At 38.0% G+C, this 13,002-nt stretch overlaps 1 long non-coding RNA gene across 1 annotated transcript in view; it reads right to left on the reverse strand.

Moving 5' to 3' along the window:
* LOC134570828 (uncharacterized) overlaps positions 1 to 13,002 on the reverse strand; it is a 113,149-nt gene that overhangs the window by 41,517 nt on the left and 58,630 nt on the right. Inside the window, exon 2 of the long non-coding RNA XR_010085166.1 lies at positions 2,557 to 2,719. This is a non-coding gene — a long non-coding RNA (uncharacterized LOC134570828). The remainder of the gene's footprint in view (positions 1 to 2,556; positions 2,720 to 13,002) is intronic.

Below are 13,002 nucleotides of genomic sequence, written 5' to 3' on the forward strand. Positions count from 1 at the left end.
TAATGCAAAGGTTCCGTGGCCACATTAGCAATTCTGGTGAGAATGGGAAGTGTCTCTGTGACCCTCACTTTTAGTCAAACCGCTGCAAAATGGTATGACCAAGAACCACGATACTGTGCTTTCAACCTAAAAGCACCATAACTATTTAATGAAAGATGCAGTTTTGAGTGTTGAGCTCTTGTCGATTCAAGTATGCAAACAGATCTTCCTGTTTTAAATTTGGGCTTTAATTGTAAATGGGCTTTAACAGTAAGAAGCTGTTATTGGATCATTGCACAGCAAGATTGTACATCACTGTATCCTTGAGCAGTCAATGGGTTAAGTAGACATCTGTTGTCTCTTTATTTTTAGATCAGTACAGAATGGTTTTACTACAATATAGTTAGAAACATATGTTAAATCCAGGCAGCCTTGTCCCTGCGACTGTAACAAATAAATAAATAAAAATAAAATAATAAAAAACATTTTTGCCGGTGACAATCCAGCCATTTCTACAAACAAGAATTAAAATACATTTTGAGAGGAATAAAAAAGGGATTTCACCAAGCTTACGTTGACTCATTCTAAGTGTATTGCAGATAAGGTATATATGCAAAAACAAATAAAAAATAATATAAAACAATATTCTGATTTCATGTTTCTACATTTGCTGCAAACCCTAAATTGTACAACTTCTGCAGTGAGCTCTTCCCAGGCCAGGAAGTGATCCAGCCAATCATGATGCCTCAGTTAATTGTCTATGGTACTGCTGCTGAACACATAAAAAATGATTTTTGGTTTCAGGGAGTTGTCATTAAATTGTCATCTTTCTTCTACAGAAAGCCTACAGCTGGACTGCAACCCTCAAGAACCTGTACAAATATTAATAAAACAACTAACTATAACCAACACAAAGCACCTAACTCATATGGACATACAGTACAACATCTATGCCAAATAAATACATATAGATTGAATGTGTTGTGTGTTTTATGTTTATTTAAACATGTGTATAAGTTGGTATACTGTGATTGCATTGACCCACAATGACAATAAAATAACAGGAACCAAATGTAAACATAATTTACCCTTACACAATGCAGCAATATTTAGTAATGTATAGAAATCTTAATGCGACCATCTAACCAGAAAAATTCTTCTCTTTAGTGTGGCCCTCAGATTTAGTGGGGAAGGAGCGTCTACATTTTTACAAAGACCTAATCAGCAATATGACTGTTGCAGAGAGCTTGGGCCTATCTTCTTATTGTATTCTAGTTATTAATATTAATTAATAACTAGTATTATTAATATTCTAGTATTGCATCCCCCTAAAGGCATATATAAATAAAACAACTTTCCTATATACGTCTTGTTATTATGTTACATCATACGAGCTGTTTTGGCATGAAGATTCCATCTTAATTTTTTTTTTAAAAAGAACTTCTGTTTTGGAGATATCTGTTGACCCATAGTATAGCTAATGCCAGGTGAAATTAGTTGCTTTGGTCAATAAGTGATTAAATAACGCTGCATCCTAACTTACAGTCATGTGGCAGTTTGTTATTTGGATCATGGTTGACTGATGGGTATAGCTATGTGTCTGTCAAACCTTCTGTCTATCTAGCCCTATCCAGTCAAGTCCTTGGGATTTGCATTTTCGTAATATATCTTCTGAAGCCGCTAGAACATATGATAAACTTTCAAGAATTCTTCTCAGTCTCTGTACTCTACTCTGATGACTATGATTTTGTCAAAATGACAATAATTGTTGTACCGGATGAAATTTAAAAAAATAACACTGATAGTAATGTGCCTTTAAAGGGAAACTCCAGTGCCAGGAAAACAATCCGTTTTCCTGGCACTGGAGGTACCCTCTCCCTCAAACCCCTTCAGTCACTTACTTTAGGCAGCGGCGATGTCCCTCGTCGCTGTCTCCTCCTCCGCGCCGCTCCTCCTTCTGATTCTGTCGGCCGGTGGGCGAGACTGATCCCGCCCACCGGCTGAGGAGACCTAATGCGCATGCGCGGCAATGCCGCGCATGTGCATTAGCGCTCCCCATAGGAAAGCATTAAAAAAGATTTTCAATGCTTTCCTATGGGGAAATGAGCGACGCTGGAGGTCCTCACACAGCGTGAGGACGTCCAGCGATGCTCTAGCAAAGAAAATCTTTGCTAGAAATCAGGAAGTTCCCTCTAGTGGCTGTCTAGTAGACAGCCACTAGAGGTGGAGTTAACCCTGCAAGGTAATTATTGCAGTTTATAAAAAAACTGTAATAATTACAGTTGCAGGGTTAGGAGTAGTGGGAGTTGGCACCCAGACCACTCCAATGGGCAGAAGTGGTCTGGGTGCCTGGAGTGTCCCTTTAAACTACAGTAAACACACTGATATATTAGTTTGTGTCAATAAAATACTTTGGTCTAAATTATTTTCTCAATGACATAACTGGCAAATAATATTTATTATTGACACAAATCCCAACACTGGACATTAGGAATGATATACATTGTTCCATACACACAAAGACAACCCACCCCTCTTCCCTAAAAAATAAAAGAATTGAGAAACTATTATAACTACCTTTTTTGTGACTTGGGAAATCCACGAAGAATAGGGCAAGTACAGCTAATCCAATTGCATTGGACACTGGTCGCCAACGTTTAGGTTTGATGCAGAATCTTCGTGGAACATATTGAAAGAGGTAGATGAGGTGATTTTGGAAATTTCAACGTTGAACCCGGTTCTGCAAAACATGAGATAAGGTTTAATGCACACCCTGTACGCTATATTTGAACCACACCCAATTTTGTTTGTTTCTTCCTGCAATTTTCATTTTCTACAGAATTCTAGTTATCAACATTTCTTGTAATAGAGGAAAAAATATAATAATATCTAAATAGGCATCTTTTCGCACGGCTATCTTGTTTACATTTCCATTTATATCCTATTTCACTTGTGAGTTTTGTTAATATCATTCAATCTTATTTTTGTACAATATTAGTAGATTACTAGGAATAATATATAAAATTATACAAATCAATATTTTTTTCCCTTTAGCATTTAAAGCCATTGAGAGTTTAGTTCGAAAGAAGCAATAAATAACAGAAATTCAAGATCAACATTTACAGATTATCTTCATTAGATTAAAAATGTGCAATTTCTGCAATTATTATGTTACTGAAAAAATCGCACATTTTATTGTGAATTTTTATTACTTTTTAAATGTGTAATGTTTATCTATGTGAAAATACAGCTAAACGGCATTCTTCTGAACATATGTGGCACAGAAATGTATTTGGTTTTAATAACTAGTTTATTTGCGATTATCAGATTAGTTACAGGAAATAAAAAATTCATTGGAAAAGTGCTGATAAAGACTTTTTATCTTAATTTAACATGTGCAGATGACTCGAGTCACTATTGACTTTGACAGGGTACATAGTCACTACTTATAGCATTGTGGAGCTTTCCCATCTGGGGCACTGTGTTTCCTTGTTTCAAGACTTACTATTAATCAAAGTCTTCTGTTTCCAAAGCAGGATAAAAGGAAGCTCTAATTAAAAAAATAGTTTTTGTGTATTTAATATTTTGTAGTGTCATGCTCGTCAGGGATATTAATAATTTAACTGCCAGATTTGTCCCTTGAAATAGTTTAGTGATGTGGAAGCATGGCGTGCATGGGTCTGCATCTGAGTAACAGCACTTTCCAAATATTTCAGAGGTCAGTTTACGACACATTGCTACCAATATGTTTAAAGCCTGGTAATTTAGCAGACCTGGCTTACAAATACAGATTTGCACTAATTGCAACTTGCACTGGCCAATGAGCATCAAGTTGAGTATTCTTATGGGTACACTCTGAGCACCAAAACAACTTTAGCTTAATGAAGCAGTTTTGATGTATAGATCATGCCCATGCAGTCTCACTGCTCAGTTCTCTGCCATTAGGAGTTAATGTTTGTTTATGTTTATGCAGAACTGGACATTTTATTTTTCCATTTGTTTTTTTGCTAAAGCCCAATCCTTAGAAAAAAACAAAACAGTTTAATTTCCAATGAGATCTTACAGCACAGTGTGTTTACTTCAGAAGTTATTTTCTCCTGCTCAGCCAATTGAACTTTAATCACACACAGGAGTATGATGAAGGCTCCAACAGGCCATTAACAGAACATGAGATAAGACGTTCTATATTAAACACACTGTACAACAAGGGAAGCTAAAAATTGTAGACTCTTTTTCAGGAAGAGTGTAGGAGGATGTGTAAGTCACAGTCAGAGAAGGTGTGACTAAGAATGCATAAACAAAGTGATTTAACAACAAAACACAGGAGAAAAAACACCAACAGTCAGATGTAGCGTTATATAGGCATATATTCCCAGTGACCAGAAAACTCTAAATTTAGAAGACTTGGGAACATTGCAGCAAATACATTGGGTTTGCTGCTAGAAAAGTAATACACAAGAAAACACTGACAAATGTTTACATAAAAGTATTTGTTTTCAGCAGATAGAGAACATAACAGTCAGTACTTGAAATGGTTCTGCAGTAGCTTGCAATCTATACCAGGCTGAGCAGAAGTCATTTCACATTTTAAAGTAGGTCAGTCCACTCTAAACAATGCAGTGGTGCCACAACCGATGTAAACAGACTGCTGTCTCTCCTGCTGAATGACCATCTACCAACAGATGGTTTTATTTCAGCTGTAAAGTAGAAAGTTTAGTGTTTTCAGATAATTGTAAAATCAGATACTGGTAAAATGCCTAAAAAGCAGAATCAGATAACTGATAACTTGTAGATTAGGAGGCATTGCCAAGATTCAAGTCTTTATACCAGTGCCCACAGGAGGACAGCAATTAATATACTCGTGTAATACAGTAAGCTTGACAAGAAGAACATACTTCTGGGGTAATATATTTTGTTGACCGTATACTTGAGCTTAAACTTTTACTAAACTATAACTACTTGATCCAAGGAGACATCTGACTGCTATTTTGGGGTCAAGAAATAATTTTTTCCTAGTTTGTTGCAAAATTGGAAGTGCTTTAGACTGGGTTTTTTTTTGCCTTCTTTTGGATCAACAGCAAAAACAAATGTGAGGAATGCTGAACTTGATGGGCGCAAGTCTCTTTTCAGCTATGTAACTATGTAAACTCCACCTATATCCACTGAAATATATATAGCACAGTCCAATAATGAGTACCATTTTAATTGGACAGTTTTCTTTAAAGAGGCTAGAGCCACAGGTTGTTAGGATTGACATAATCACTTTCCATCGTGTTTTAGGAGTCTTTTATTTGTTTTTTGTTTTTTTTAGTATTTTTTGTAGTGTTTTTATTAGATTTTATTTGAATTAGCAGTGGCTCTTTCGAGTAACAAAGTCACTGCCTCTGACAGATCACGGGAGCAGGATACTATAAGTCATATATATTTAAATATACATAACCATTGGCAATGAAAACATCTAAAAACCCATATACATTCTTCTAAACTTCCATAACCCAAGTTATTTTTCAAACAGCAGCATAGCATGTGATATATCCCGAATGAATGGTAATAACATAAATATGGTATAGAACAGGAGATTCGAGTATAGACTGCTTTTCAGGAAAATATACAACTTTCACATTTGGTAAATATAATCAGTTTTTCACAACTTACATTTATTCTTAAATCCTCTAAAGACAGGTTAAAAGGTTGTGTCATGTGAAACTTTTTTTAAGTTTTTCCAGAAATACATATAAACATTCATGACAAGGCCAACTTTTGAGTTTTTCTAAGGAAACTGATGGGTATTTTGTGAATGGTACATCCTATAAATACCATAATAATAAACTTTCTTTGAGCATAATGCCTTACGGTTAGTACAATTACATAAAGAATATGATTATGCCTAATCTATCTATCTGTCAGTCTGTCTGACTAAACATAATTTCATTATTTTAGCATAATGCCTTATGTTAAGTACAATTACACCAAGAATTCATATTATGACGGCTAATTAAAAGAACACTATAGGACCAGGAACACAAAAATGTATTCCTGTCCCTACAGTGTTAAAACCATTATCTAGCACTACCTCCCCCCTTGTATATAAGTCTGCGGCTGCTGCCTCTGCCCCTGCTATGCCTGCTTACAGCAGACATCATTAGAAGTGATTCTGTGAGCCAATCAATGCTTCCCCATGGGATTGGCTGAGACTGTTAAGGAGGCAGTTCAGGGGCAGAGGCAGCACAAGTCAAACACAGCTCTGGCTAATCAGCATCTCCTCATGAATCAATGCATCTCTATGAGAAAAGTTCAGGGTCTACATGCAGAGGGTGGAGACACTGTATGGCAGTACTGCACACTGTGCAGCACTGCCCCAGGAAGCACCTCTAGTAGCCTTTTGATGAGTGGCCAGTGGGGTTATCACTAAGCTGTAATGTAAACACTGCATTTTCTCTGAAAAGACAGTGTTTACTGCAAAAAGCCTGAAGGGAATGATTCTACTCACCAGAACAAATACAATAAGCTGAAGTTGCTCTGGTGACTATGGTGTCCCTTTAATCTGTCTGTGTACTATATGGTCAACTATAACATCCTGAAAACTTTTTAAAAGAGAAAGACTATGATACAAGGTACAAAACAATCCACAAGACCTTATCAGTGTTTTGGTGAATCAGTAAACTGATGGACAACCTAATCTAACAATCTCATCTGCCCAGTCACCCTGACCACAATACAACTAGTATAGTAGGAATTTTCAGAGACAAGTTCTAATGTGGTTGACAAGAGGCATTCATGCCCCTAAACAATGAAGGAGAGTCTAGCTAGTTATACGTTTGAAGGAATGGTATGCCTGAAAGTTTACTACGATAGCCTTATCCAACCTAATGTCTGTCTAATGTGATGAGTAAAAATACCTTGCATAGTGGTAAAATAACTATTTAAGTCATAGTTACATAGTTACATAGTTACATAGTTAGATAGCTGAAAAGAGACTTGCGTCCATCAAGTTCAGCCTTCCTCACACCTGTTTTTTGCTGTTGATCCAAAAGAGAAGAAAAAAAAAAAAAAAAAAACCCAGTTTGAAGCACAATTTTGCAACAAGCTAGGACAAAAAATTCCTTATTGACCCCAGAATGGCAGTCAGATTTATCCTTGAATCAAGCAGTTATTACCCTACATTGAAAGATTATATCCTTGAATATTCTGTCTTTGCAAGTATGCATCTAGTAGCTGTTTGAACATCTGTATGGACTCTGATAAAACCACTTCTTCGGGCAGAGAATTCCACATCCTGATTGTTCTTACAGTAAAAAAACCTTTCCTTTGCCTTAGACGAAATCTTCTTTCTTCCAGTCTAAACGCATGGCCTCGTGTCCTATGTAAAGTCCGGTTTGTGAATAGATTTCCACACAATGGTTTGTATTGGCCCCGAATATATTTGTATAATGTTATCATATCCCCTCTCAGGCGACGTTTTTCTAAACTGTCCCTGTCCCTGTACTCTTTACAGTAAAAACTTGATTTTACTCCCCTTTTTTCCAAGCTGCGCCGGTTTCACCGGGACTGGGCCCGCCTTACTCCACCTTTGTGGTTGAGATCATCAAACTTGGTGATCTCAGCCAATGCAATGCTTTCCCAAAGGAAAGCATTCGGAGGCTATTGCACATGCTTAGCAAAACACAGCTCTGGCCAATCAGCATTTCCTCATAGAGATGCACTGAACCAATGCATCTCTATGGGGAGTGTTTAGCATCTGGAAGCACCTCTAGTGGCCGTCTGAGTGACTGTCACGAGAGGTGTTCCTAGGCACCAATGTAAACACTGCCTTTCCTCTAAAAAGGCCATGTTTACATTAATAAGCCTACAGGAACATGCTTTAGACACCAGAAACACTACATTATGCTGTAGATGTTCTTGTGACTTTAGTATCCCTTTAATGCCTGGAGAAAATTAACTGGCATAAATTATTATGGTCATAACAAGTAATAAGATTCAAAAGTTATTGTATCATGATACATTTTGATCACCAAGTTATACGTAAGTGAAATCTTGTATCTGTGAGGAATTTATTGTGACTAAATTGGTATCGGCAAGCCGCTATATAAGTGAATGCACTTAGAACAGACCTCATCCATTGATAAAGCCGCAGGAGCGGAGAAACGCGTCTGGAGAGGTCTGACTCCCATCACTACAAGCCTTAACTCGGATTACAAAAGGACTTTTATTCAATACTTTTTCAACATCATATATTCTGACTCGGGACGCCGAGCATCTGAATAAGGTCTGGACTCTTTTTATGGCTTTTATTCAAATAGTTCGTACAGGACATTTTTCTGCATAAGCGATTGCTTTATTTTATATTGTGTTTGAAAGTGGTTGCTTTCTGTGTCCGGGCAGGACATTTTTTATGCATAAGTGATTTCTTTTATATTGAATTTTTAAAATAAATTGTGTTTTACTTTACTCTGAGTGCGCTAGTAAGGTCATTTTCTGATCAATTACTATAGAAGGGGTTATATATTTATGTTTCTGTACTGTATTTTATAGGTAGTTAGGTACCCTATTTAGTTAACCCTTTGCACATTCATTTAATCAGCACTCCACTTATTATATATTTTTCTGTATTTTTCTCAATAGCCTATTGAGTATTGATAATGCATCCCTGTCTTCTGAAATTAATCTAGCATGTCTATCACAACCACAGCCATTCACGGAAAACTTTGCTAAAACTTCAACCTGTGTTAGCTGTAAATGTGTAATAAAATTAGTCACAAGAGTCATGGCTCTTTTAATTTGTACCTTTCATACATTTTGAGCCTAATTAGGCACAGATGTATCCAACGTATGATTCAGAAGCCTGGAATATGCACTGGGATTTTAATAGCTCTCTATATATCTCAGTTACTCTGAGAATGGGTAAATATTGCAAGTAATTCTTATCTATTCAAGCTAATTGAGGACCACCACGATCACTCAATACATGACGCATGAAAGAACATGTGCTGGGGGTAGACGCTTTAACATCTCCAGCAAATATGGCAATTACAGAACACTATAACTGATATTTTTAAATCCAAAGTGCAAACAATACACATATTGCACATTTTCAAACCACCATCTGCAAATAGTTACACATTTATTATGCACAGCAATCTTTATGAAGCCGTTCAGACAATATTATGTAAGCCAGTGGAGTACATTGGCCTGTAGTCAGAAGAACTGGGTAGCATACTGCTAGACTGTCACCCAGATTTTACATACAGGCCGTTTATATGGGAAACTGGAAGGATTTTGTGTCTAGTAGCTTTTGAGGAAAACAGACAATTTCACCACTACAAAACTGTGGTGTCTCCCATGTTGAAATTAGGGAGCAGAACTCTATCAGTGAAGATTACGGAAGATAGAAGCCTCACTACTCTCCTTGTAAAACATTATCTGATTATAGTTCTCATATTTGAATTGCCCATAACAGAACCAAGTGGGGATAGACACAAGAAGAAACAAAGCGTTTGGCTTATTCTAAAGGTAGAAGAATCTCCCGTCTACCAGAGAAAAATAAACCATTCGAGCCCAGAATTTTAACAAAGCAGTCAGACATTCGTACTCATCTACTAAAAGATGGATTGAAAGTACCAAAATGACACTATGTATCTATTTAGATTCAATCACACCTTTACAATGTCGCCAATAAGTGTGCTTCAATGATTATTCTAGAAATCTGTGTTAGGACTGAAATACTATAGCGATGGCTGGCATTATTTAGACATTGCCATATATTTGTTGCATTGTCTCTGAGTACAGCTTTTTTGTTTTATCTTTTACTATATGATGTGGCACTTCATTATTGTAATAAATGTCGGCCAAGGTAAGTATAACAACCCTCGGTGCTGAGCCTAAACCTACACTATCCAAGAGTGATTGTAAAGGATAGCAGTGTATTATCGGACCTTAGAGTGGCCAGGCTTTGCCATGTCTGTAATAGGAGAAAATGGCAAGAATTAATGAAAACTAAAAGCCATGTCAAAAAGCCATGTGCAGAGATCAGGTTAGTCAGACAAGCCACAATTAGATAGCTAGAGTATCACAGAACACAAGGAATACACTATTGGGATCAAAAGGAAACCACAATGGGGGAAAAGTATTAAAGGATCACTATAGTGCCAGGAAAACACACTTGTTTTCCTGACACTATATAACCCTTAGGTTCCCCCCACCCTCATCGTCCCCCTCCCGCTGGGCTGAAGGGGTTAAAGCCCCTTCAGCCACTTACCTTTATCCAGCGCCGGGCTCCCTCAGCACTGGTGACCTCTCCTCCCCCTCCGCCGTTGGCTCACATACATACACAGACACACACTGTCACATACAGAGGCACATACCAATATACACAGTCACATACATACACAGACACACACTGTTACATACAGAGGTACATACCAATATACACAGTCACATACATGAATACCGAATTATTAACAAAAATGAGAATTGTCAGGAATTCATAGTGGATTTGAAAGTAGATGACAGAATAGTCAAACTGGAAGCATTGCATTCCCGCCAATTGTTTTAGTGAATAACCTTGTCAGGCATGAATTAACACACAACATCACAATCAGAGACACACATCATCATGGACACAGACACACCAAAACACAGTCACAGACATACACGCATTAACACAATTACTAACATTCATAAAAAAACACAGAGGCACATACATTAAAAGATGCACAATGTCCCATACATAGACACACAACACACTCAGTCACATAGTTAATTGAATAGGTGTTCAGGTGTGTTATATGACAGGGTAGGTAGGTAGTTACTCAGCAGAGTATTGCTGGTGTAACACCACCTACACTCAGCAGCTCCTTTACCAGCTACATACAGGGGGGTTTCTAGGGTTGGGAGGTTTTCAAGGCTGCATTCTAAAGCAGCCACTCACTCTCCTGAGTCCTACCGTGTTACAAGCTGTGACACTCTTCATTGCAGCGCCCCGTCATTCTAGTGCTTGGTCACAAATGCCCCCTCAAATGACACTGGTGGTTCAGTGGTATCCTATATCTGTTCCTTGGTAGTCCGGTGGTGAATTGCACTAAGCGCACATCCTGTTGGTTCAGATCATAATACCCACTCTTTCGCAGCTCTGGCTTTCAATGTCGTCAGAGCGCAGGCTGAAAATCTCTGAGCCACATAAACACTGACACACACAAACCCTGACAGACACACGCTTACTGACAGACAACCACTTACTTGACAGACGTACTCGCTGGCACACACACAAACACTGACAGACACATACACTTACACACACTTACTGACAGACACACACACACTGGCAGACACACTTACTGACACACACACACTGAAACACACACACTCGCTGACAGATACATTTACTGACAAAAACACACACTCACTGACAGACACACTCGCTGACACACACACAAACACTAACAGACACATACACACACACTCACTGACAGATACATTTACTGACAAACACACACTTACTGACAGACACACAGTGATAGACACACACACTCACTGATAGACACATACACACTTACTGATAGACACACACACACACACACACACACACTCACTGACAGACACACACACTCACTGACAGACACATACACACTTACTTTCAGACACATACACACTTACACAAATGGCCACCTTTTGGGCTCCCTGTGACAGGCCATCGCCCCCACCTCCTGGCACCTGGAGCACATAACAGTGGTTATAGTACACGCGACAGTGAGGTTCCTAGCGCTTATAAGATCCGGGTGTGGCAGCTGGTACTTTCAAAACCAGAATCTCTTCTATCTGGCAGTGACTAGGTAAAGGTCAGGAAAGGGTACAGGGAATCAGGGGCGCTGCTTCCCTGTACCCTTTTGTAACAGTGGGTATAGTGTTGACAGACATTTTTCCATATACAAATGATGTTGAATCTACTTTGTATCTTATATGAGCCTGACATGCAATGAAAAATGAAGCAAATGAACATGAAAATGTGCCATTTGTAGTAGTAAGCATTAACTGTTGGTGCATTATCCTTCTTAATTCTGAACTTTTACATACATCATACGTGAGAGTATTCTTAGTTGCCACATTTCTGTTGTGGTAAATCTGTTACGTTGATGCTTTTTTTTCTTGGTGATTGCATTGCTTATAATGCCACATGCTAACTGTGTCAAATTTACTCCATTTTTTACAGTAACAGTAGTTGCTTTAATACGCCTCCTGCACAGTATCTTTTTATAACTAACTGATTCTAAAACCCATTTCTTCAGGAAGCGAAAGAATATATTAGTTTACTTAATCTGAAGACAGCTATGCGTTGATGTATTTTCTTTTGCCTTGCCAGCAATTTTAACGGTAAAACAAAAATACAAATATGATATTCACAAGCCTGTTTGGCTACCAGAGGTAAGGATAGTGGGAAAAAAACAGTCACAAATATATGTCAAAAGTCCAATTTCACTAACAGAAAGCCAAAAAATTAAGACAGGGTAGAAATAGTATACATTTACAATAAAAATCACAAAAGCTACACTTGGCATCAAGTGTTATAAGTGTGCAAATCAATTCCTCATCTACTGAAAAAATATAACATATATGATCAGCCTCAACATTAGAACCACTTGCCTAATATTGTGTAGGTCCCCCTCGTCCTGCCAAAACAGCGCTCATGCATTGAGGCATGGATCTGTGAATGTGTCCTATGGTATCTGGCAATAAGCCATTAGCAGCAGATCCTTTAAGTTCTGCAGTTCAGATTGGAGGAATTTGGAGGCCAAGACTACACTCTTTGCATGTTCCTCGAACCATTCCTTAACAAGTTTTGGAGTGTGGCAGGGTGCATTATCCTGCTGAAAGCGTATTTCTATGGGGAACGTTCATCAGAGAAAACACCACTGCAATGAAGGCAATGAAAGTGTACATGGTCTGCAACAATCTCTGGCTAGGTGGAACATGTCAATGTAACATCCACATAAATGCCTTGACCCAAGGTTTCAGAGCAGAACATTGCCC

This window comes from Pelobates fuscus, chromosome 1 (genome assembly GCF_036172605.1).
Source record: "Pelobates fuscus isolate aPelFus1 chromosome 1, aPelFus1.pri, whole genome shotgun sequence".
Lineage (NCBI taxonomy): Eukaryota > Metazoa > Chordata > Amphibia > Anura > Pelobatidae > Pelobates > Pelobates fuscus.